Raw genomic sequence first — 27,130 nt, forward strand, 5'->3', positions numbered from 1 at the left:
AGAGCAAGCTGATGACCTGCAGACCAGAATTGCTGCCATTACTCTCCTTCAGGTGCCCATCCCATACCTGCAGCAGTGGGTGCTGGTTGCTCCCTCTGAAGGAGGCAGGGTGTTACAGCTGTGCTGTGAGATTCAGGTGTTGCCTCCAGTACTGTTGCAGGTGTCCTGTGTTTTTGGTTAAATCACTTAATCTCTTTACATTTAATTTCCCAGCCTTTTCCCTGGATGGTTGAAATGTCCCCTCCCTGCACCCCCCTTTTCTCACAGTGCTCTTGCTTCTGATGAAGCACTTGTGTGGCCTGTATCAGGGCCTGGAGGGCACCAGCAGGTACATCCCCTGTTGAGCCCCCTCGACAGGACCCCTACCCGCTGCCCATGCCCACTGGCAGTGGTGACCCATGGTGGAGCTTTGGGGCTACGGGAGGTGGGAACAGAGAGGGCAGGAACCACTGCAGGAGCTGGATGCAGTGTCTCACCCTGCATGGAGAGTCTGGGGGCAGGGAGTGTCACTGAAACCTGTCCCAGGGGGTGGGTGGCTCTGGGGATATGGGCAACACCTTTCGTGTGAATGTCTTGCTGAATTAATGTCTGCTGACAAAAACCACCAGCTGAGGGATCAGCAGAGGGGGGAGCATTTGTGTATTCAGAGTGAGTCAGGCACTGACCGAGTACGAGCAGGAAGGCTGCCACAAATCGTGGTCCTTTTCATAAATGGGGGTTCATGTGGGCTGGCAATGTGACTGAGTATTGGGTTTGGCCTCAGAGAGGCAGGTTTCTGTGCTTCAGCTCAAATAATATTAGAGTGGAGACAGGTAGATGTGCATATTAAAATTTTCATGCGTCTCTTGTCTTTTCCATTAGAGAGATGTGGGAAAAACATGGAAAATAATGTTGTCTCAGAGGCCAGGAACATAAGTGACATTCAGCATGCAAATTAGGTACTTACTTAAATAATCCCCCTTTGGCCTTTCACTTCTGTTTTGGTGGGAGTAAACTGCTGGGCATGCAATAGTGACATTACAGCAGATCAGCTTCCCTGGCATTCCCTCTGTATCCAAGTTCCTTAGCTTGGATTTGCATGCACAGCTCTCACTGTCTGCACTGAATGGCATCCAGCTCCTAGTATGCCCTTGCAGGATGGTAGGCTCTGGATTATGAAATGGCAGAGACCCTTTTGTGCTCATTTAGTTTTGTACTTGGGCAGCCAGATGCATGTGGAAACATCTGTGCGCAGTGGGTGGAGGGCTGTAATGCTTTTCAGGAGACTTAACTGGGCTGATTGATTCATAATTGTTCTCCAGCTACCTGGATTGCTGAATTGGAAAAAAATCCACCTGCTGGTGTTCAGGCCATTCTCGAACCCTGCTTTATTCTGTGTCATTTTGTCATGCATAATCATTTGAATTGGTAGGGATGATGGGAGTCTGTCACTTACAAAGAATATTAAGAATGCTCTCAGTGTCAAAGGTGAGACCTCTCTCCAGTCTGTTCATCTCCTCCTCATATTTACTGCTTCTTTTCTAAATAAATAAAAAAAAAAAAGTCTTCTCACTTTCAGAGAGGGAGGAGATTGTCAGATGTTTAAAGTTACCCTATATTTGCTATTGAAAATAAGATCAGGATCTGGGTCCATAGAAGTCACTTTATGCTGTATTTCACTGTAAAATGTGTATTCTTTCTTTTACCTAACCTTATTAAAAGGCTAATCTAACTTTGCCCTATATTTCCCTTTGTACTTTTAATTATGAACAACTGCTTCCTGTCTTCTAAGAAGACAGACCCAAATGTGGCTTCCACGGAGTATGAAGGGAGAGGAGAAAGAAATGGGCCTATCCAGGAGGGGATTAGGCTCAGCCCCAACACTGTGGTTTGTACTGTCGTGTCCTAATTAGCATTCAAGTTAGAAGCAGAAGATTTCCCAATGGTTTTGCTTCCCACCCAGTGGAAAGCAGGCATCAGCTAATGTAAACTAGCTCACTTATCTGTGAGGGCCTGACAGTTTGCACTAGCAGACAATCTGTCCAGCCCTAAGCCATGTCTGCAGTGTCAGGAGGAGCATCTTTCTGTTCTGGTCTTTTCATGACTCTTGTCAAGCACATTATGGGTGTGTGGATACTTGTGTTTGGCCATTGCACTGGAAATGTCACATTATCTTCTAATAGCCTAGGATAATATCGCTCTGTGCCATCCTTTCTGTTTCCCAGGTGCAACAGTCTAATGTGAGTTTCTTTTGTTTTACCTACCTGGACATCTTGAAGGGAGTGAATGGTTTGCCCTCCATCAGCTGTCTGTCACTTGATTTTCTATAAATATAGAAGTGCTATATTTTGCAAAAGGAAGTGCTCAGACATCAAATTTATCTTTATTTAGGTAAAGGAAGGAGCAAAGGCCATGACTGAGATGCCTGTCAGCGGTGGTAAGCCAGTTCTGACTGCAAATGAGTTTATGTGTGAGAAAACTGGGGTAAAGCAGCCATCATCTATGGCAAGTATTGTGCAACTCAAATTACAGACAAATTTCCGCTTCAGCTCCTGATAAAGTTCTGAGCTTTCACTGAAGATCTGGTACTTCTGAAAAATTTCTAACAGATTCCCATCAATGAAAGTCATGTGATTGCTTCAAGACCTGGACAATCTAGGTAATAAATATGTTAACTGAAATCACCTTGGAAGGGCAGAGTAGTCCATGCCAACACAGTATTGCACTCCTTACAGGCCACCTTAAACATTTCCAAGTTTCCTTTAGCCTTTGTTGAAAGGAACATGGGTTTTCTCTCACTTTGTAAGGTGGCCAGCCCACGGGCAGTTGGTGGTGGGTTGGAAATGCTGTGTCCTGGGGCTGCAGTACACCTTGCTTCTGCTGAGGGTTGCCCACTGTGCCATGTATTGCTGCAGGCCATGGGCAAAGAGGCAGATGTGACTGTTGCATCTATGCTTCGTGCAGGATTTATTTTTCCCACTTGCATTTTATTCTAAATGTATTTTTAAATTTGCTGTAACATTGACATCATCACATGCCTGGAATTCAGACATGTTTATTGTGAGCCTGTCATAATCTGCCTCTGCTCACTGGTGGTTCCGCATCATTATGAGAGGGAACCAAGTCCAAGGAGATTATCTGTGCAGTCAGCTGTACAGAGGGCCTGTTGTTAGCCATGTGAGATGCCAGAGTTTAAGTTTTGTGTTGTGGTGTTTTTTTTTTTACTACTCTGCTTCTAATTCTCTTGGTTCCAAACAAAAGCTTTAACATTTTGTGTTAAAGCCTGGGATCAAAGCTTCAGAGCCTGTCCACATTTAGAAGTAGATTTATCTTTACTCTAAGCTCATGAGTCAATGCAATAGTATTATACCCGTTTTGTTAGTGGAGCATGGAAAAATAGGGTGGCAGGATTTCCCCAGGGTGCATGAAGTTGTGATGTAGCCCCATTTGTAAGTAAACAGGACAGACTTATCAGAGATTATTACCTTGTTTTTTCCTGATAAAATACTCAAGTTGTTCTAGAGCAGTTGTGTTAGGGTTTTGGGGTGGTTTTTTTCATGTCTACTCCACCACTTTTTATCTTAATGAAGGATCAAGGATAACCACTTGGATTTAGAAGCCCTTCTTGCACAACTGTTAGCTACCAAAATGTTGATTTTCAGATGAAGTCACCTGAATGACATGGTGCTGCTGACCAAGGAATCAGAGTATAAATTAGAATCAGACTCAAGGAAGTACTTATCTCTAAGCCATGAAGTCTATAAAGAGACTCCAATTACTTTCTCTTATTGTTTAGGACAGGAGATGCCCTCTTTTTATTGCCTTGATGAACTCTCAATTTAATATCAGTCATCAGCAAGGCTATGTAAACTCTAAGTGGTAGTTAGAAACAAAACAAAAAGATCAGAATGATGCATGAGGAGTTTGGAGTTAATTTCATTTAAGCTGTAGGAGTAGTTTGTATTTTTGAGTGATGTTTTCAGAAAGTTTTCGTTGAGTGGTCTGTGTAGTATTTAGGTATGTGAATATCTGATGTAGTTGTGATGCTGAAAAGCTGTAGCTACGACAATGCTTGGTAGTCTTTGGAAGTTTGTATTTTCTAGATTTGTTTCCCTCTGGGGAAAGAGTTTGGCTTTTATCTGAATGTAGGTGAGTGTGGGTGTTTTATGAAAAATGTTATTTTCTGTATGTGACTTGGCTTCTTTATCTTGAACTTGTGAAAATATGTTTTAATGGCAGTAGTAGAAATAAAAGGCAAAAAAGGGGGATGTCAGAGCCCACCACTTGGAGGACAGTACTGTAGGCTAAAAATGATGAAGGTGATTTTGCTTCCTTAAAAAGAACTTCTCTAAATGTGCATATACTGAAAAGAGGTTGCATGGCTTGTGCCCTGATTGGGTTGTCCCAGTCCCCTACAGGCAAGGCTGCAGTGTGTAATTTCAGCTTCTTTTTTGGATGAACTCTACTGGAAAAGAAATGCACAGGGCTTCATCTGAGGATGGGGGACGGATGCATCAGGCATGTGCTGTTGCTTGCCTACCTCTTACTGTACGTACAGACTGGACAGTACTCATCTTGTTGATGATATGTTCTGCTCTACACAGGAAAATACTGCTATATTTTGGGTTTTATAGGTAGTTAAATTAGTATCTTGAACCTGTCTTACAATAATTCTGCAAGGAACTGCTGAGTTTCTAGTCTCACCAGTCTTACAGGCCGTGGAGTATGTAAAATATCATAAGAAATAACTGCTCATTAAACTGTGCTTTGCACCCAAGTCTGTGCTCTTATTTTGATGGTTGTTGGCTGTTCTTGTTTCTGTTAGACTGGTTAGAGTATAGAACATATTACCTTTAGTAAACAAAGTTTATAGTATGGCTGCTACTACCTACGCATCTCTGGAGAGTCTGTTTGTAAAGTCCTCCTGTTATGCAGCAGAGAAAGGCTCTTCACCACCAGTTCCAAATAGGTTGGATCTGCAGGGTGAGCATACTGTGCAGAGACTCTTCTAAAGGCACATGCAATTTTAGTTTGCCAGCTTCAACGCTTATTCTGGCACCTTACTGCTCTTCAGAATGAGGAAATATCCACAACAATAATTGCTGCAAGTAGCATTGCTTTGTGTAATGGTTTTGTGGCCTGTTGTCAATGTCTTTGAGAGAACTGTTATAGGATCTCCATACCTTACTGGCCACTGTGTGTTGTCTGGCTTGCCCTAGCCAGCTGGTTAGGATGCCACTTCTTTCTGATAAGGAGCAATATGGCGAAAGGTGATTTCCCTAGAAACAGTTCAGGATGGCATTAGGAGACTCTTAGTGAGGACTGTAAGTTCAGACGTGGTATCTGTTATCTGATGACAGAAGGCTTACCTGTTGCTGACACACAAAAAGAGCATGCTGGTACTGGTAGATAAGCTGTTAAGAAGATTTCTGGGCAGCCTCTAGGTACAACTTAGTAGGAGATCTAATGGGACCCTTCTCAGAGTGTCAAGGGTAGGGTGGGGAGGCAGCAACCTGTCTTGGGTGAGAAAACTGTTTTGGCAGACATGGCTGATGCTTCTCACAGTAAGCAGTGTAGCTGGAAGAGAATATCTAAGGCCTGATTATGGCTTAGATTAGGTAGCCTACTTGGAAGCCAGGTGAAAACATTCAACTGAGATGCAGTGATATGTTCTAATGTTTTGTGGAAGCTCTCCAGAATGTTAAGCTTCAAGAAGAAAGATGGAAAGTTGAGAGAATGGTAGTGTACAATGCAAGGATATAGATTTATAGCTGCTATTGCCCAACTGTGACTTGGTTAGCACTAAAATGTGTCTACAATGTAAATATAAACTGAACCTGATTCCCATGTTAGTAGATTGTCCACCCCTCCCTGATCATATTTGTTTGCTATTGTTACTGGGCAATACAAAGCAAACAGGAGAATCTGGCAGTTCTTCAGCAAAGGCCTGATAAGGTAATTTCCTTCATCTTATGTTGACAGCAATGATGCAAGTCAAATATTGTAAATGGAAAAGTTGCATCTTAAACTGTGCTTTCTGGTAGTGACTATGATATTATACTAGCTTGTATACTGACTTGCCTGGCTGTTAGTGCTTGTGGTCTGATATCTGAGGACAGAGTTGCTATCCCTCTGGGGGAGGAAAACCATTCCCTCTGTGTTGTGAGGTGAGAAGCTATCTAAAGTCTATAGGCTAAGTGCAATGAAGCTCCTTGTCTGGGGAATGTAACTGGTGCTCCAAGTCACTATGTTGGGACCTCACTGTTGGTTGCTCTTTCCATGCCATCAAATGATAGATTCTGGGGAAGGTGATGTTAGATACAAGAGAAAAGGCAGTGCAGGTTAATGTGAAGATCACTAAATTGATCACTGTCAGCATGAGTGTGATTGGAGTCAATAGGGCAAGTAGCCACAGAAGGAAAGGGAGCAGTGCTAGATAAATACAAAATGCTGGTAGACTGCTGTTTCCTAGTTTTAAAAGGTGAGTATTCAGGCCAGTATGTAATATGGTAGTTTTTGGCTTACCTTTCTACCACCATAGGTAACATTGACACTCCTTAAGTTCAAACTCTGTTCCTTTGGCTTCCATCAACCTATATGCCTCCATAAAGTGGACTGGTTCTGTAATATTTTCAGGACAGAGGGATGTCTTAATGGAGGGAAGTATAATATTATCATTTCATTTGTGGTAGTAATGATAGAAAGAATGGTATTAAAGAAGGGTAATTGTGTGTGACTTCAAGTAGTCACACTGGTATAAATAAGTGTGTGAGCGGGAAACTGGCTTGACTGTGAAAGCCAGTTACTATCATAAGACTGAAGTGAAGTGATCCTGGATATATGCTATAAGTCTCCAGTAAAATATTTGGATAATGATAGACAGATAATGCTGTACAAATCACTTTTCTATTCATGTTTGAGCTCTCTCTCTGAACTAAAGAATGACAACTATTTTTTCCTGTTCCCTCAGCTGAGCTTCTGCAATCTGAGATGAAGGATCTTGTGCACAAGCACAAAAGCAGAAGGGTTAGTCTGTGCACCTTGGTTCCTTTTAATTTGTCAGTGTGCTTACAGGTATTTTCTAGTCCAGATGAGAGAGTCTCAACACTACATTCAAGAGTGTATCTTATTCATCAGATGTGCCAGCTGGAGCATCAAGCTCCCTTTCATGGTATTTTTACCTTGGTTCTGAATTCCTAGTTTCTTCCATAGTGCCAGAGTTTGGTGATCAAAATTAAAAATTAGCTTACACCTATAAATGAGACAATGCTCCCCTCTCTCCTACAACTTATTTTTCAGGAAAAAGATTGTTACTGCAACTCATCTATGAAGTGTGATGGGACCTTGATCAAGATAGAAGGGCCTGTCAACTTACTATGCTGAGCATCATTTCGGGAGCCCACAGATATGGGGACAAGTGGAAAGCAGCTTAATAATAGAATCAGGTGGTAGAGACTGATTTAGCTCTTGCATATTGACACCTTGCCTCACAGCTTCAAAGTAGACAATCAGAAATTGGAAGATGCCCAAGACGGGTTGAGTCAAAGATGGCAAAAATGTTACAGAAGTCTCCCAAAAGGCAAGTGAAACATATGTCTTTTGTTGCAGCAATGAAAGTTTAATGTTTCTGTAGTGCTTAGGAGCATGGGAGGAAGAGCTATAGAAGAATTGAAACTAGTAACTGACAAGTATCAACAGTAAAATTGTGGGCACTGCTGCTACATAGTTTGAGTGTCAGGTAAGCTCTTCTATCTCCAAGTTCTAGCTTGGACTCTTAATATCAGAGCAATTCCTTTTCTCTGGAGCATAGTTCCTAAATTTGCAATCACAGATCCTTTGCTAATAGGATCCACATCTTCAATAAGCCCTGTTCAACCACTTGGAGAGTTGTCTTAGTCTTGTCAGCTGGGATACACTTTCTGTGTAACTATTGCTAACAGAGGTGGCATGCAGCTGTAGGAGGACAACTCTGAAATAAATTAATCTAGAGTTAGAAGCAAAATGACTTCCCATTTCTTAGCAGATACTGTCTCAATTGTTTGTGGTGTCTTGGTCTAGTAGCCACAATTCAAGCCCTTCTTGATCAGGAATGCATGGGGAAGATCTTCTTGGCCTCTCCATTGCTTATTCCTTTTAAGACTTCCCTGGCAGTATCCCAATGCAAAGTCAAGAGAAGGTGATCAGGTCCTGTGGAGACACTGAGCTGTTGATGATTGTGATGTGTAGTGCTTGCAACTTGAGTGATAGACTAACTCATTCTTTCGGGTAGTTGTGTGCAAATTATGCAGCTGCACAGAGCAAGGAAAATAAGCCTGAAGTTAGTTCCTAACAGATCAAGCTCAAGTCTTGCTTTGCCCTCTCAGAACTCTATTAAGCTGCAATTCAGACTGGTTCCGATGCCAAATAGTACACTTGGAGATATTGCTGTTGTAAATAAAGCTGCAGTCACAGACAGCTCCTAAAGGGGATCGTATAACCTGAGTGGTAACGTTAGTCAAATGTTCCTTTTGATTTGAAATTTGAATTTAAAATAGAGAAGTGATTGCTGGAGCAGTTGCACAGTCAGTCAAGTCTAGCTCTGGCATGGCTTCCATAACAGGCAGTGGGTATAACACTTCATGCACTTTAATAATGAAACAAAAACTTCTCCTACCTCAGATGTTAATAATATGTTTTGAGATTGAATACTGCTATTGAAAATGTTCCTATACTCAAACAAAGGATTCAAATCTGTCTTCTGGTAACTATTTCTACTTAGACACCAAGGCTTGCAGCTCTGCATGATGCCTATGCCCGTGAGTCTTTGAGATGAGAAACCAATAGCGTTAAACCCCTAAACTATAACTTCTTGAAAATACTTAGGCTATTTTCCTCTTGAACTCTGCAGGAGTGAATGCAAGACTTAGACATGCATGTTACTGAACTAAGCAGCGCTTTAACCTTTAGTGGGTTCTATTTAAATCCCCTCTTTCTACCTCCACATGGATGTGCCTCTCATTGGAACTTTGATTTTAGACCTCCTGGAACCTCTTCCTCAGTCTAAAGAAGACAGGAGCATCTCTCCAATCTTATCTCTGCTGAAGAATGTGGATTTTGTGAAGAGTAAGAAAAGTCACTGCATTTATGTTGGACTTCATGTATATTCATCTTGACAGTTTTGCTCTTGTACGCTTACCCTGACAGTTTTACTCTTCTATATGTCTAGTTCCATTAGCCCCATGTTAACACCTTGGACCATGCTGACAAAAATTGTCTGCACATTTACAAGAGAGATAGCATTCAGATTACTGGCTTAAAGCTATTGTTGATCTTATCCACTTCATCTTCAGTTGTGGCAACTTTAAAAAAAAATAAAAATAATTTTTAAAAATCTTCCTTCCTACACTGCAGTAACTAGTGCATCACACTATCAATTTTGTCATGGGCCAGCTTGGAAGAACATTTCTTAACAACTGTATGACCAAGCCCACATGTATCTAAGCGTGTGATTTATCTAACATCATAGGAAGATCGTGTTATTGTAGGAACAGACACTGGAGCTTCCTTACTGCTGAATCTGTGATAGAAAGTTGATTCTATGTCCACGTCCCTTTCCTTGATACCACATAGAAATAGAGATAACCTATAAAGAAGATTGGCAGCTAACACAGCTGCTGCTATTAAATTCAACAACTGTAATGATAGGTACCAAGTCACAGTTAAGGCTTAGATATCCCTGCCTCTGCTCTAAGGAGAGCCATCAAGGTGTAATCTGAAGGAGATTTTTACCCATAAAGAATGCTTCCCTCAAGGAAGATGTATGCTTTTGAGAGAACTGCTTGAATGTTACAAGGAATTACTTCAGTACAAACAAAGCTCTTCTAGTCTTATACCTCTGGTTGTCATATACCATCCTTCTCTGGTACTGGCATGGAAATCCATTAAGCATTCACAACTGTACTAGAGAAGCCCATGTACTGAAAGAAAGCTTCCCAGACCATCTGTGCTGGACTTCATACAAATCCACATTTGCATTAACCTGAACACAGGCAAAGCTCTGTATCCTTCATAACACACCTAAAGCATGACTGAGAAAACACATATAGAACTTGTCTTTCATCTCTGCTATTCTACAACAGCAAATACCCCCTACAGAAACACTGTTGGCATCCCCAGATCCTGAAATGTACCCAAAGTGCTCTTGCAGTGTCTGTGAAGCTAAGCAACCATTCTGCAGCAGAATGAACTCTCTCAGGCAATCTATAAAGGGCAAAAAGTCATACTGATGAGTAAATGTTCTGTACAAAGCAATCTCTCTGGTCCTAGTCCTCAGACCTGTAGGTACCTTATTACAAAAGAACCTGAAGATGAGCCTAAAAACTAAAAGTCATGATGCTACTAGATTCCAGAAATATGGACTCTATTGAGTAGTTTATGGCACATTAAAATCTATGTGGTCCACAGGAGACACAATACTTTGTCTTTATGACCAGCCTTTGTTTTCCTAAGGGTGAAATTACTGTATCAGTTTTCTTTCTTCCTCACGATCATCACCTCACTTTATTCCACAGGGATGCTAACTACCTTTGGTCTCAAAAAATTATCCTGCAGTTATCCTTCTAGCTAAACTTTGAGCAATGCATTTCTCAGCTTGCATTTAGCTTTGAAAGCTGCTGCTTCTATTTCAGGCTTGCATACCTGAAAACTTGTCTAATTTTTCCAATCATATGGTTTGTTCAATATAAGTTATTACTTTAGCCTACAAGTATCATCTTGCCTCTGATCTTGTCCAAACTTGTAACTTAAACTCAGCCTTTTTCCTTAGCTAGCACAAGTAACTACACCTCTGGTGTTTCAGTTATAAGTTTGAGCCCAAACAAAACGACTTAGTTATGAAATAGTCTCTCTTTGCTCCAAGTACAACCACACAGTCTCTTCAAGAGGCTTCTGATTTTTCACATGAAACTTCATAGATAACTTTGTTTCTGTTAAACACAGACAAAGACTTCTGCCCATGATTAGACACACACACAAGGAGCCCTTTGGATGACAAATACCTGCAGTTTTGGAGCCATTGATCAGAGTGAGGATATGAGGGGTCACAAGCAGGTAGATTGTATAGTGCTAGCTTTAAGGTTAAGTAGGATTAGACTAACACTCTGTATTCCAGCCCTGCTACAGTTACTCCATATTATTCAAAGTCATTAATCAAAGGTGCCTGAGTTGTGACAGATTGCTGTTACCTGTAAGTCATGCAAAGCCATTTATCTGGGAAATTACTCAGCAACACTCCTTCAGTATCTGCTCTTTGTGAGACAGCAAGATAAACTTCAAATTAGTGAGCTGTATACAGGCCACACAGTGGACTTCAGCAGACTCCAGATGAATGAGGGACTGCTGTGAATCAGTTTATCAGATGGACGAGTGAGTTATTTGTGAGGAAAAAAAAATTATTTATTTTTCCAATCTTTAGGATTTCTGCCTGCTAATCCATCCACTCATCTTGCTGGCGTGCTGTTTTATCAGTACTTCCATGTTTTTTTCTTTTTTAAAATTCCCATTTTCTTACATTTTTTACATTCCTTGCAGATTACTGATATAAGACAGGGAGAGAGGTGTTCCTAAGTGACATTCTCTACAAAATATTGTGACTCTCTCGTTGTCTCAATGGTTTACAATGCATTTTAGCTCCTCTAGCTACAGAGGCTTTCAGCATTTAAAATTTATGATTCGAGGGGTTGTTATATTTGGCTTTCATAACAAGAACCACTTGAACACTTTCCTTATTTAGTATACATGTAATTGACAAAGTGTAAGGGGATGCTTGTCTCTTTTTAAAAAATATGAAGAAAATAGTTCCCTCTTGTGAAAAGGGTGTGAAATATTTATCCTCCTTGTCTCTGCAGCTGCAAAGAAAGCTCTAAACTTACAGAGAAAAAGTTGCTATTATGCTCTGGGGACTGGGGGGTGCATGTGAGAAAAAAATTACACAGCTTGGCAGGCTACTCCCTGGGTCACTTTGCTCTGTTATGCTCACAATATATCAGGCACCATATGTGCTGTAAATGGAGGAATTCTGAATAAATATTGATATTTGTTCTTTGTCTTATCCAAATCATCACCTGAATCATTTGTATTTCATTTCTGCTGGATCCTCATGTTAAAGCTCTCTGGCAATCTGATTTAGACCAGGCTGGGATTTGCTTTTTGCAAATGCTCTGATAATAAGTATAGAATGCTGCTTTAGTATTCTTGTGGTGCTGTTTAGTTTGTAGGGTTCAGGATGCTGTTGTTTATTCCGCTATTTGACCTTCTGCTTCTTAATCTTGTTTTTCAGCAGTATCTGCCCAGAATCTATCTTTGCAGCAGAGTACAAAATTGAAACAGGTTGTTACCTTCAGATAAAACTTTTGCTTCTGTGAGGGAGATAATGATCTGAACTTCTGGGTGTCAGCCAGTGAGGGTATTGCTGCACTCTGTATTAACACTTTAGTAGAAGTCATTCCAGTTACCTGCTGCTTGTTGGTGCTGTCATGGCCTCAGGACCGACCACTTGGGGACTGGATGTTTTGCAGGAGTTTGAATGGTTTCAACATGCTTATTTTGCATTAGAACCAAACCAAACCTGTGATATAGTTTTACAAAACAGAATGGCATTGAAACATCCAGTAGAGGAGCTTGTATGATGATTGTGTAACATGAGATCTTCTGACTTTGAAAACCTTCCCCAGCAAATTTGCAGAAACAGACTTATCCACGAAATGCTCAGATTTGAGAGACCGTTCAAAATAAATAGCACTTAGTAAAATACAGAGCAAATGTGGAGAGGCAGATACTTACTGATGTGAATGAAGTATGGCAATTGAGTAGTAAGGAACTGTGACACAGGGAGTCAAATTGAAGTAAAAATCTTGGGTTAAGTCTCAATAGCATGGTGCAGAGAAATTGGAGGCAGCAGTGAGCTTAACTTCTCACTTGAATATGTCAACCCAGATGAATGCTATGATCTGCTTTGACATCTTGACCTACCACTGCTTTGCAATCTGTAGGCAGATGCACACTTTGCTGAAGCGCTGTTTCTGAAAGTCTTGTCATCAAGCCTAATCCCAACGATCTTCTGGTATTCATCTGTAGTATCCTAATTTCTAGGGCAGAGTCAGTTTTCAAAGTCGTAGAGGGAATGTGCTTATGTTCACTTTGTCTCTTCCTCTTACCTCATTCCCTCTGCTCCCTCCAACAGTTTTATCTGCATAGTAATAGAAAAATAATTAGGGCTTCTGATTCTTTAAAAAAAAAAAAATTATATAGTTTGGACTTCTTGAAATCCTTGTGTGGTTTTTATTTAAATTTGGTCTATAAGTGGAGGATGAAAGAGATTTTTCAAGCACAGGATTATCAGTGTGAGCCTCATATTGGGATAAGAGGGAGGAAACATTAAAATTTTTGTTAACTTCTTTTACCAGCTTAGTAGTACATAGTCCCTGTCCTCAATTCCTTGTCTTATCACTAGATTTCCCAGCATAACAAAGAAGATAAATCTTGGCATTCTGATATTTTTAAGACTTTAAGAACAAATAATCTTTTATCTGTGGATTTTCCCCTTTATAAACTCCCTCAGGTCTGTGAAGATGCTTTTCCTTTGAAAACACAATAGAGCTTTGCCAGTAATACAGACAGAAAATGAGTCATGAAAGATGTTTGCCTGCTGTTAACACCTGCGTGCCTACCCAGACTTAGGCTTTCTATCATCTTTGTTTACAACACATCAATCAATTGGAACAGCCCACAGAGCTCTCCCCTTCGTCCCTCTGCTTTCTCACTGGCCTGAGCTGCGTTGCTTCAGAGTGCAACTACATCATCTTCACTTGTGCTTGGACCTCTGGTATGGAAGCCAGGGCAGAGAGTTGGATTCTGGGCAAACTTTGAAACAAGGACAGGAATGGAGTGTGCTGCCTTCCACGTGGAAAATCTGCGGCTGGGTGACAGCGGGAGAGTTGCTGTACATCTCTGCCTTGATTTTCCATTTTCTTGTAAAGTAGGCATAAATTCTAAGTTCCTTCATTAAGTTATCTTATTTGTCATCTTAAAGCGTGTTATTATCCTTGGCTAGGAGTAGGGCTGAACATAAAAAATAATTTGTAAATGGAGAAATGCAAGGGTAACTGTATTCTGTAGCTTTCTTATACACCTGTGATAACAATTGGTTTTGGAAACAGAAAGAAGTTTGCTTAATAAAAAAGGAAAGAGAGTGCTTTACTCATGACCCTAAAGAACGGAAACATCTTCAGTGCAGAACTGTCAACATATAGTATTATATTTTGATGTTGGGTAAATTTGTTGGGGTTTTTTTAGCTGCAGTTAAAAGTATGGCCTTGAAACACTCCTGTTCCTTATGCTATTGGATTTTCGTGCTCTGAGATACCTGCAGTAATTTTTTGCTATGCATGGAGAATTAAAATAAATAACAGAAACTTAAGTTCCAAAAAAGGCTTCAAATGGTCAGGGATTGCAAAAAGCCTGTCTGAATTTATGCTGGATTTATTAGGATCTAATGCTGTATGACATGCAGATCTACTACCATTCATAAAAAATATTTGTTTGTCCAGTTAAAATACAATCTAACAAATTGAGGTGGTGGAACTATTTTCTCATGAAAGTGTGCTTTCGAAGTCAAAACTCTGAAATATGAAGGCTGAGAAACTGAAATGGCATCAAATAAGTGACTGCCAGTTTCCAAACTGATAATTCACTGTCTCAGCATAAAAACTAGATATTATTCAATTTTCACATAGAACTGTCCTTTTATTTTTATTTTTTGAAAGAAATTATAAGGCTGTTCACATCAAGCAGCATACAGTTAAATTCCACTGTGAATATCTTCTTACTCTCTGCTTGATTTGCTAGCCCCAGTTTTCAAATCAGCCTGTTCTACCTATCTGCGTATAAACTCTGGATTTGTGTCTTACACTTCCAAAAATCCCAGACACAATCACTCTGAGCTTATAACAGTATTAAAATACTGTACTGGGAAACTATATTTCTGTTCATAACTTCTTTATATTCCCAGCTGGATATTGAAGGTGCCCCATACTCCACCAAATCCTGTGGTCTGATCAGAAGCATGGGTTGTTCAGCCAGAGGGGAGAGCCAGGAGTGGTGTGCTGGGTGAGGGAGAGGCTACATGGGGAAAATTTTCCCACCTAGCCAGCAGACCAGCAGAAAGGTATCTGGGACTTTGGAGGTGTTTTTTTACAGGTAGTTCCTGTAAGTGTCAGATGCAAAGCCAGGATGCCCAAATTCCTGAATTTATCTGACCTCAAAGATAAGCACAATGTGGCCATGTTTGACTGTATTTAGCTGTGTGGACAAAGCAAAGCAGAAGGTCCTTCTGCCTGCGTGCTGCAGGACAGTGTCATCGTTGCATAACCACCTTGGTGAGCTATTAGCAGAAGAGGATGAGCCCTCAACACTAGCAACAGAAAACAAATCTTAAGATGATGGCATGAGGATGATGAATTTTAGTGAAGACTGAGAGGTTTAACCCTAAAAGCATGGCTGGTTATGAGGAGGTACAAGCACGGCTTGAGGAGAGGTGGTCCATGTGAGGCAAGGTCTCATCTTTCTTTTATCTTTGCTCTTGTGTTCTGCTTTTCCTCCGGTATCAGGTAACGTGGTGTTTTCGTTAGTCACCTCTTCTCAGTGCCAAACATCAGTGCTTAAAGTGTGGCTGCTCCCATGAGAGCTAGAAAGGACAAAACGCTGGAGAGTTGGACTTGCTGCCCTTTTGCCAACACAGGGATGGTGCAGGTAGCGGGTGCTGTTGGGTGAGGCTCCCCCTTCTGGGAATAGCCAGCAGCTTACCTGCTGTGGCCTCTGCATCAGTGGCAGCCAGAGAAAGTTTGCCTTCTTCAAGAGACAAGATGGGCATTAGACCCATGTTCATCTTGCTGTCCGAAACAGCTTACTGCCCTTTGCATTACCTACCTTGTCTATGCCTAGAGCTGACCTTGGTTATATCTCTAGATATTGTTGCTTATATAGAGAAAAAAGAAATTGCTTTTAACATTTGATCAGAGGCCAATTTTCGATAATCAAAGTAAATAGATCTAAATTCAAAATATTAAGGGTAAGAATATCTTTTATGAAATGATGATGACCTGATTTATTGAAACCTATCTGGTAATATCCAGTTCCTCAGTGCAGTGTTCCCTTCTGCTCTCCTATTGAATTTGAGCTCACCTATATAAAAACCTCTTCAAAGGTAACACAGTTTATAAGCACTGACAAGAAAAAAAAACTGTTAAAAGGATGTTAAAAGTAAGCAGTCAACAAACAGTATTCTCATCCTTTTATTTATTCATTTATTTCTCCAAACTCCTTTGGATTAACTTGCATCATCATCTATAGTAATACACGGTTACGCTCCAGGGAACAAAATGCTAGGAAGGAATAGTTAAGCTGTGCTCTTAGCATTAAAACAAGATTTGTTGCCATACATTGCCTGTGAATTTCTTTGAGTTTCTTCAAATGAATTGCTAGGATTTATTAAGATCTGTGTTTCCTATGCTCAAGTTCACTTCCTCTGAGGGGTCTGAAATTCAGTGAATTCCTCATAGGGATGTTTCATCCTGATTTCCCTGCTGTGTGTTTATAGGGCCCTCATCAGCTCTTGCAGGCTGTGGGATCTGGCCAGGAGCAGGGCCACTGACAGCCTCCGCTGCCCACCCGCTCTGTTGTCAGTGGGTCCCACCAGCCCCCTCCCAGTGTGGACCACAGTGAGTGGTGCTGAGCCCCAGTGTGGGAGGTGGGTTGTCCTCAGCAAGGAGGGCTTTGCAAAGAATGAAGGTAAATACATCAGCACAGTTACTTGTGGGTGAAATAAATCCACAGAAGAGTGACAGTGAGTCAGTGTCGTGGAGCAGGGATAATCATGGGACAGATTACCAGCTCAAGGGCGCTGTTGGGCATTATGGAGTCTCCTGTTGGCATGGTATGTGCAACCATGTCTCAGATGAGCATGCCACTGGTGGGGCAGCAGGGGCTCGTGCTGCTTGAGGTGACTTTGCCTCTGCCCCTGCTGCACACCAGGAGAGTGACTGGTCCACCTTTGCACACCCTTGGGAACATCCTGTGAGGAAATGGTTGAGGAAGCAGGCTCACTGGCAGCTCCCGGCAGGGGTCCAGATCACTCCTCAGCCAGGGTGGGAGGAGAAAAGTGGGGAAGTTTCTTGCCAGCCAAGACACTGATTAAAAGGAGATGCTGCTGTGTGGTTGTGCAAGGAAACTTCAATGTAGGGGCTGGTGGGAAAGTGAGAGAGTGTTGAAAGTGCAGTGGAAGATGGTGAAATGAGTAATATAGGGAGAAACCTCTGGGGAACTGTGATGATACATATATCAGTCAGAGGGGTGCAGCTTCCCAAGGCTGCATCTGGAAGTGGGGAAGATACTGAAGTGCACTCAGGGGTATAATGCTCAGGCAGTTAGCTAGAAAGAGGGAGCCAATTTTCCCTGGTTCTAGGCATTCAGTTTTTCCATATAATCTCTGAAGGAGATAGAATTACTGAGTCTCCATCCTCTTGCCATGTAATATTTCTTTCTCTCCCACTCCCTAGCACTAATATATTCCAGATTTTTACTAGCCCGGAAATGCTACCTGGATCTCCCTCCCTATCTTCTCTGTCAAGCACGTGGGTGTTTTGACAAATTACCACCTAGTCATCAGCTGGAAAAATCAGTTCTCTCACATTATTTTTCACTACAAAGATTAACACCTGGTAAAACATGAATAAAATTGCTGAAGTAGATGGGAAACAAGTGTCCAAAAATCTTTGGTCTAGGTAACATCTCCACCACATGTGAGTAAACAGCCTTATTTCATTGTACATTCAGCATTCCTTTGTAACAACTTAATTGTGATGGAACTTCTAATGAGTTAGGACTCGGTAATGACTTGCTGCTCTGGCTGAGTAGAGTGATGGTAGGAGTCCTTAGGAGGAAGTGGATGTGTAAAGAAGTGTTAAGAATTTCTTCTTCAGAATAAGAAGGCCAAAATAAATTACCTCTTCTTTCTGGGGGAAAATAAAGCTATACCAAAGACCTCTTTCTTTTTCTTCATTGGCCCAAAAGTTACTTAATTCTGGATCTTTTAAGCTAACCAGGAAGAGGTGAGAGTCCCCACTTAACTGGGAGTGTTAAGTGTTAAGTCTCTACCTGACTTCAATAATTCTTTTTGTCATGAAATATAAAGTGGATTTCTGTGGGCTTCCTCAGATCTGTGATCTGAATTTCCCTCGACCTGAGATTTTTGCCCAGTGCTGATACCTTCTTATTTTGTTCTTGGCAGTTTATTAAGTATTCCAAATGTACAGGGAATCCATGGAATCTATTTTTTATGCCTCAAAAGGCTATTTTTTTAGTCTAATGGTCTCTTATTGGACTAGAAGTCCTACTAATTTTTTATTGATATAGTAGGATTCTCAATGCATATATTGAGAATTCTGCTTTCAAGCACTCCTTTTTAAATTATTGGTATTAGGTTTTTTGTTGATATAGGTGTTTAGGGTTTTTTTACAGAGAGGAAAAGAAATATAACAGGAGCAAAATCAGGAACAGAAATGAGACCTGCATATGTTTGTGAGGCCTTAGATAGGTAACAGTTTCAGGGGCTGAGCAATGTGCTACATTCTTTGTAAGAGACAGAAAAATGACTGAATGGCTCTTCCTGGACTGATCCATGAAGGGGGTCATATCCAAGAAAACAAAGGCTTAGAGCACAATTATCCTTTGAACTACATGTACAGTATGGTTCAGGGGCCACACTAGAGCTACTCTGAAGTAAAGCTTCTGAGATGCAGACAGTGCACATATATAGATCTTGACACTGGCTGCTTTGATCTCCTAATCAACTTCCAATGTACTAATGTAAACATAACCTAAGATCATGTTGTGTTATTTCACTCTACTCAACCTGAAATTCATAAGTATTTTCTAAAGTTTACTGTGGGGAAAACACGCATGAATATGTTTGTTTAGCATCAAGGAGACAGATTCTGTTGACAGATAAAGAACACTGAAAGTAAATATCTCTGTGGCACCTTCCTACATGTGAACCTCTAGTCATTTGATCTGTTTAATTGTGGGAAAGGATGGACGTCAAAGGAAACCCAATTAAAAATATTTTATGTAAACCATGACTTTTTAATATAGTTATTTCTCTATTTTATTTGGAAGTTCACATTGTCACTGTAAATAGCAATAAAAAGTGTTGATGCTGTTGCTCTACTGAATTCTGTGGGTCTTAGATATTCAGTCAAATCTCACCAAATCATTTTTAAAAGGTGACACGAAAGTATTCCTAGGTTTATAAATCAGTTTTGTCCTTTGTCAGTGGGGCACAACCATACTTGAAGCTACTGGATATTACATTTGCATAAGTGTAGCTCTGCTTGGGAATGTGAGCTTAGCAAAGTCCATCAGTGCTGGTACCTGTGTTAACTCCCTTTCTCCTTCTTCCTGAATCTGTGGGTGCAGTTTCCTGTTTGAGATAATGCTGCTTCAGCAAAATAATTATTGTATTTCCTGAAAACACTTTTTGAAAAATAACAGTGACTACACCTCCACAGATATATAATCAGATTTCTTCATTCCTTGTCTGAGAACTTTGCAATTCAAAATCCATAGTGCTTCACTAGAGATACATTTATGCAGATGTTTTCATCCAAAGGGGTGCCAGAGTACTTCTCAAACTGCTGGCCAAAGCCAAAGCCTGTTGATGTAAATAGAAAGACTCCAATGACTTCAGTGACCTTTGGATAAGCTCATTAAATTGTAACAATAATGACAAAAAAATTATAAATGTAGATCGTAAGCTCTGTCAAGAAAGTTACTTTCATGCTAATTTCTTTAAAATGTTTTGACCTTAGCTTGTTAGAGCCCCTTGCTTTTATAATTTTTATCTGACTTCTGTTGAACTGTTCTTTTTCTCAAATTATTCCATACAGATATTTGATTTATATAAGAATCTGGGAGTAATACAGTTGAGTAATCAGGATATGCATGTAGTCACGTGCATCAGTGACCAGCACTGGAAGCTGGGAAAGGGCACAGACATCAGCAAAGGTGCCCATTGCAGTGTATTCCTGCGTGCTCGTAGCTGTGGTGGCTAGGCTATGACATTCTCAGTTGGTGACAGAAGGATTCACCAACTTCAAATACCAATCAAACGCATGGTTGTCTGCAATTCCAGGCATGGTACCAAGTATCCAAGTACCTGTGTGTTGTGATGTTATTTGCATAATGTTAACAAAACTGTTTTGTAGTCTAGGCATGGCTGGTTAATGGACCACGTCAGATCTATTTTGGAAACACACTTGGCTTTGAACAGAGTTTGAAGCTGTAAGATTTATACATTGAAATCCTAATTCAGACCAAACTATAGTTTATGATTCAAGTCTATGTCTGGGTCAAAATTTCCCCCCTTTCTAGCTGGCTTGATTCTGGCTTATCCCGGACTTGAATTACTTTGAACTTGTGCTGATGGGGATATCTAACATGGTTCTTTTTGTTCTTCTTCTTTCTCTTTTTTTTTTTTTTTTTTTTTTTACAGTTGAAACAAAGCTGTCACTAGGCTACAGAACAGGATTTCTTAATATCACACTGAAACAATGAAAACCAGTTTATAGAAATATGCGGGACTGTTTTACGTGCCCAGTAAACTTCTATCTAAATATTTGTAAGCATTCACAAGCTGCTGCCATACTTATCACTTTGTGTCATTCCAGAAAGGCAACATATCTTGCATAAATGCCTCTTTGTACTCATCAATGAAATCAAGATAGGTAGCTTTGGGAGTCTGACAAAATTCACAGAGAGAGTTTCTGACTTCCAGTCCCCTGACTTAATCATTGAGTCACATTCTTTGTGAAGAAAGAACAACTAGAATCTGACCTTGCTTCATGTGAAACAAATGGCAAAGTAATTATTATGCAAGATCAACCATTTACAAAAATTTACAAAAATTTTATGTCTGGAAAAAAGCAGATTTAAGTTTGAAGCTCTATCAAAGTGTTGTTATCTGCAGGTATTATTTTAATTTCTTTGTGCTTTTTGTAAAATAAGAAGCCTTCCCATTTACCTTTGTAAGTCTGTGCTGAACAATCAGCAATTTGGATTTCTCCTCTAAAAGACCAACCTCATTATTGTCTCGAGGAGCTATATGCTATACATCAATGTGAGAAATCTCCATGAACGGATGTCAGTTAAATCTTCTGCAAGTCTTAAACGGTCAAGTGGAAATATAGTTAGAAAATATCCCTGTGAAAATGTCAGACAGATGCTTTATTTGTTCTCCTTCACTCTTACTTGTATGAAACAGTCTCTTAACTTACAAACAGGGATATGTAGCACACTATCTAGCAGCCTAAAATCTCATTCTAGTCTTTGAAATGCCAAAGATATTCTTTCTGCTTCTTGGATCACCTTGTAATAAGGATTATTCAGCCTGACTTTTGTTAACAGCCTTAATAATGATTCCTGGTGTCAGCTACATCTTCTGTTCCAACCAAGGCTGAGCAATGCAAACAGAAATAAATACTTGTTTCATCCTGTGCAACTCAGGATTGAAGCTTCCCCCAGACCAGATATGAAATCAAGATGATATTTCTACAATGTCAATCTTGTGACCATAACCAGACTTCTTAAAGTGGATATTTTCCAATTCGTCTATTGGAAATGTATTTCCAACAGAAAAAAATTTCAACAATTGCAAATCAGTAACTGCATGTAAAGACCCAGCTTAAAAAGCATGCATTTTGGAGCCAATTTTCTTAAAGAGACAAGGACAGGGCTGTCTACTGGAGTCAAAGCCATAAGATGAATTTCGAACAATTAGAATATTAATTTCCATTGACTTTCTTGCTATAGCGGGGATTTTAGGGTAGTGTGCATTGATGATAATTTGGCAGTTTCTAAACCACAATGCTCTTAGGTGCTAAGATGAAGAATGTGTAAGAAGTCTAAAGAGGCATTGCTTGTATCCTTGCTACATTTAACTCCATGGGGGTGCTGTAGTCTTGGGTGTGCACACATACGTTAGAATATTTTCAAATAAAAAATCAACCATGCACTGGCTTTTTTTTTTTTTTTTTTTTTTTTTTAAGACTAGCTCTAGATATGCCGCACTTCCAACTTCCATTTTTTCAGTTGCAAGAAAATTACATTAATGAAATCCAGTACAGCAGACAAGTTTTTCTGTTGGCTGTCCAGTAATATTTTCATCATTTTTTATCCAAAGTAGATATCGGATCCTGCTACTGGCAATGCTGATTTTTGGCTCAGTGGTCTAGTTACTGAAGTGAATTTCATAATCAAAATCACAAGCTTTGTACTTGATTTACTTCAGTTTGTCTGTACTTGGGGCAGTTCAGTGAGTTGGATTTTTTTCTTTTTTTGGTTGTACTGTGGCTGTGCGTTGGATACTCTCTCTCTGTTTTCTATGACTTCTTTTCCTTTCTATTTTCCAACTCCTGTAAAACTTCCTGACATTTCCTTTCCAGTTATCAAGGCATGTTGCAAACAGGTCAAGGGATGAAGCACTGCCTTTACCCCAGCCGATACAGAATAGGAAGGGCAGTGCTTCCTTTGAATCTGAAAGGCCAAATAGAGTGGTGTGGGATGACTTTTCTCCTGCCTAGTGCTGATGGGTCACTAATGTAAGCAAAGGAAATCTAGCTGTAGAAAATTTACAAAGATGAGCTGGAAAAAAATTTGGGAAAATAAGAGGGAAAACACCATTGTCTGGAGAGTTGCGAAGAGGCTGCTGCTAAGGACTGTGAGTTATGCCATGTGTAAGGGGTAGTACAAGTCTACTAGTCTTCATCTGCTAGTATTTACTCTTCTGGGAAAAGGTTGCACATTGCTAAGAAGTTGGGAGGATCAGGTTTTCATGCTGGTCATGTGGGACATTCTAGTGATGGTGCATTGCAAAACATGTATTTGTTGTATGCAACCGAGAATTTTTGTGGTTTGTGTTGGTTGTTTTGGGTTTGTTTGTTTGTTCGTTTTTAATACAGTGATTGTATTTTAATCTTTCTATGTGGATGTGGCTGTTTTGAAGCCACAGTGTGGTATGAAGGGCTTCTGTCCATCGAAGTATATTGCATTCCAAACAGTAAATAAGTACCAAACTTTAGTAGAGCAAGTGTCCAGAATCCCTAATAAGGTAAGTAAGCAAAACAAAGAAAACAAAAAGGTGCTAGTCTCTTTAGCACTGTTGGCTTGTGTTATTCCTTGAATGGAAACAGGCTCAATATTTGGGTACAGTTTCTAAATTTCAGGTCAGTGAAGTTTCATCCTGATTGGGTTAGGGGCTAGAGCCTTTCCTTGGCTTGGAAGGAGATCCAAATGTAAGGAAAATGAATATTTTTTAATTTATTTAATACTTTATTTCCTCTTTATTCAAAATCCTATAAGATTTACAACATTACCTGTTTTTTAATGTTATGTTTCTCCTATAAGAGATGCAGATGAAGAAGTAATGTGGCAATTTTTTCTTACAGTCATAATTATATATCAAGGATTATTTGTCAGGAAACAACTGTAGTGATTACACTTGGAATGATGACTGCAACAGAGGGAACAGATAGCATCTTGTCTAGACAGTCCTGTTGTTATTGTCTTTATTTCAGTGAGATTGTGTTTGATTGTTTTCTGGGAGAGCCTTATGAAAGGCACATATTTTTATATCCAAGCATAAATAGCATAGGTTTGTGTTTAGAAAATATTTTGGTATTGACTTTTTGGTATTCAAAGATTGAGGACAATGCTAGCTTTTTTGAGCTGAACTGTAAAAGAAAATAATTTTGAGAGAGAGTTTTTTCTCTTACCAGAAGCTCTCATGATTTGAAGAATTGTGTGGTAAATCTCATTGCGCACATTTTGTATGCTGTTTAGTACCAGAGTTAATAAACTTAACATTTGGAACCAAAGCGATTCCAAGCTTGGCAGGGTTTTCTGTAATTTGGAGAAGTTTTGGAAAAGATATGAAAGTTCCTGGCTACTCATAGAAACAGGTTATAGGCTTGGCTGCTGTGTGCCTCTGAAGCCTCACCAGTATCAAAGGAGTGTGTGAATTTCATACAGTTTTTCTGAAGATGTAAATAAAACCCCAATCAGCCGTGTTATTCTTTTAGAACTCAGCATCTTCAGGGCTTTGAGATTTTCATTTATGGAAGACATGTTGAATTGTGCCTTTTTAGATCCTTTCCTAAAAGCTGCTAAAGCCGCGGGTGGTGGGTTGACCCTGGCTGGATGCTAGGTGCCCACCAAAGCCACCCTATGACACCCCTCCTCAGCTGGACAGGGGAGAGAAAATATAACAAAAGGCTCGTGGCTTGAGATAAGGGCGGGGAAGATCACTCACCAATTACCATCACAGGCAAAACAGACTCGACTTGGGGAAGTTAGTTTAATTTATTACCAATGAAATCAGAGTAGGATAACGAGAAATAAAACCAAATCCTAAAAACACCTTCCCCCCACCCCTCCCTTCTTCCTGAGCTTAACTTTACTCCCGATTTTCTCTACTTCTTCTACCCCAGCAGCACAGCGGGACAAGGAATGGGTGTTGCGGTCAGTTCATGACACGTTGTTTCTGCCACTCCTTCCTCCTCAGTGGGAGGACTGCTCACACTCTTCTCCTGCTCCAGTGTGGGTCCCTCCCATGGGGTGCAGTCCTTCAGGAACAGACCAATCCAGTGTGGGTCCCCCACAGGGTCACAAGTCCTGACAGCAAATCTGCTCCAGCCTGGGCTCCTCTCTCCATGGGTCCATGGGTCCTGCCAGGAGCCTGCCCAGCACAGCTTCCTGACTGGGTCACAGGCTTCTACAGGCATGTCCATGTGCTGCAGGGCACAGCTGCCTCACCATGGGCTGCCCCATGGGCCTCAGGGGAATCTCTGCTCCAGGGCCTGGAGCACCTCCTCCCCCTCCTTCTTCACTGACCTTGGGGTCTGCAGAGTTGTTGCTCTCACATAGTCTCACTCCTCTCTCCAGCTGCAATTGTTGCTGTGCAGTGGTTTTTTTTTTTTGTTTTTTCCCCTTAAATATGTTATCACAGAGGTGCAGCCACCATTGCTGATGGGGTCAGCCTTGGCCAGCAGCAGGTCCATCTTGGAGCTGCCTGGCATTGGCTCTATCAGACACAGGGGGAAGCTTCTAGCAGCTTCTCACAGAAGACACCCCTGTAGGCCCCCCTGCTACCAAAACCCTGCCACTGCAATATGGAAAAAACCAATGCAAAAAACAGGGGGAAAAGTCCATGCTCTTTCTTAACCAAGAGGTCAGGAGAGATTACTACAATGATCGTTTTTTTTGCCAAATACATATTGAAGGAAATGACACTTTCAAGATCTAATAGATGGGGAAGGGGAGGGGAAACTGGAACCTGATTATCCTTTATCTTGGGGTAACTGCTGGCTTACTCCACTGGGAGGAGGTAGTGGTGTCCTACCTAGGGACTCAGTCCTCTCTCAATGGGCCTCTGATTAGACCTGGACATGGGCTCACTAATTACTAGGTCTGAAATGCCTCAGTGGATGATGAGAATGACATTTTAGTGCTCTAAAAGGAGTGAATTGGGAAATTATGATGGTACTTTGCAAAATGGGTACCATTCACCCCTCCCTGATTTCTCTGATTAATTCAGAGATTTGTGGGACTAATGAAAAACACCTGAGATCAGAGATGTAGGGGGAGTGAGGCTTTAAAAGTGCAGACTTTGGTGCCCTGAAAAAATACACCCAGCTTGCAGCTAAAGTGATACAGAAATGCCATTTTCTCTGGAATTCACAGGTCCTGAATTTTACTCCCTTCTAACTTGGAGCAAGCTTGTGTATTTTCAATTTCTCTGCAGAGGAGTTTCAACCTCTTATCCCTCCCAGTTTTTACTTCAATGAACAAAATGTTTCCCTAGGTTGTTATTTAGCTCTCCTATAGCTTCCTTTTCCACTCTAATTTTCATTCCCCTGATGCTGGATTGCAGCAGGGTCTCAGTTTGCAGAGTCGCTCCTACAGCTAATCCTCTCTCTTTTCTTCTTCTCCTCAGCTGATTGTTCATATTTTCAAACTTCATAATCTCACCACGAAAACCTAGGCATTCTTTGGAGCATAACTTGAGAAGGAACACAGACCTCAAAAATGTCACTGAGCTCTGAACTAGCAAAACAAAACCCTTTCTGTGCTTAAACAGGATGCTACCGAGGGGTCTGGGCCAAAATTAAAAGGGAAAAATACTTTTTGTGTAAGGCATTTCATGTAGTATTTTAAATGATAAGTTGCACAGCCAAAAATAGTCAACAGTAAATATTCTTTCCTTTCTTGAAGCCCATAAAACAAACCAATAACCACCTCCAAACAATTGCTTTTTCTCCCGCTTTCACTTTCCTCTCCCCCACTTGCCTTGCTTCCCAAGTGAGTGCCGAACCCAGCACCCAGTGCTGTATAACAAGGCAATAACAATAATTTCTGAGTGATGTCCACAGTTGAAATGTCAAATTTGACTTGGAGATGGCAGGCTCATTAAAATGTTCAATACTACCAACCAGTTTGCATCTATCTGTATCACTCCGCTAGCGTTAATATTCATGCTACTTTACAGTGAGTATGGATCTGCACTCAAAAGTTTCTCTTATGTTTCAAACAGACCCCTCAAATGAAATAGCCTTGCATGCATTTTAAGTCGGAGCAGAAGCTTCTCTAAAAGTGCAAAGCTTTTAAAAATGCATAAGCGCAAAATAAGGCTTTTCTTCAATGAATGGCTTTCAAAATGAGAACGCATAGTGATTTGTTGTTATAGGGCTATTCTGCCTGGTAAAAGCAAGTGGAGTACTAGAACTGTTTCTAGCACAGGCAGAGCAGAAATAAACAGGGAAAATGCTTAAGATTTCACTTGGAGGAAAGTGAAGAGAAACAAAACGTTAGCAAAGCCTGTGGCAGCAGGCAGAAGTATGTCAGGGCTGGTGGCAGAGCCCACCAGGTAGGCTGTGCTAACATGAAGCTTTCACATGTCTGTAAATGAGGAAGGCTGGCACACTGATGCAGAGATCAGTGTGCTGCCAGTAACATCATGTGCTTCCTCTGTGCCATTATTGTGGTCTTGGTCACTGGCAAAAGAGCA

Source organism: Strix aluco, chromosome 5, assembly GCF_031877795.1.
Source record: "Strix aluco isolate bStrAlu1 chromosome 5, bStrAlu1.hap1, whole genome shotgun sequence".
NCBI classification, from domain to species: Eukaryota; Metazoa; Chordata; class Aves; order Strigiformes; family Strigidae; genus Strix; species Strix aluco.